Genomic DNA, 362 nt, shown 5'->3' on the forward strand with positions numbered 1-362 from the left:
TACCGAAGTGTTCTCTGTCCTCTGCCACCGCTAAACCTTACGTGCTCGGACCAGAAATGGTGCATATAATAACCTCTTTTTTCACTTCGTTTTCTTCTTTTTCCTCGTCTTCCTTGAGATAATGTAATCCGGGACATGATCTGTGAGATATATTAATTTTATCTCTGTCTGTGACGTTTGGATGTTTCTTTCTCTTTTTTTCTTGTTTTGAGGTTAATGTCACTTCTGGTGCGACTCTTTCTTATTGTCTTATTTTGTATTAGGTTATATTGCCTCTGAGGCGATGACAAGAAGATAACTCTCTCGTTTTTGGTTATCAATTTTTCGATCGAATATGGTCCAAGATGCAATCAGCAACATAG

The 362-nt window shown here is 37.8% G+C and overlaps 1 protein-coding gene across 1 annotated transcript in view; it reads right to left on the reverse strand.

Annotated features, from left to right (window-relative positions):
• Positions 1-362, reverse strand: part of LOC119592267 (single-minded homolog 2-like) — a gene marked incomplete at both ends in the record, with an annotated part of 148,326 nt that overhangs the window by 46,526 nt on the left and 101,438 nt on the right.

The sequence above is a fragment of the Penaeus monodon genome, chromosome 30, assembly GCF_015228065.2.
Source record: "Penaeus monodon isolate SGIC_2016 chromosome 30, NSTDA_Pmon_1, whole genome shotgun sequence".
Lineage (NCBI taxonomy): Eukaryota > Metazoa > Arthropoda > Malacostraca > Decapoda > Penaeidae > Penaeus > Penaeus monodon.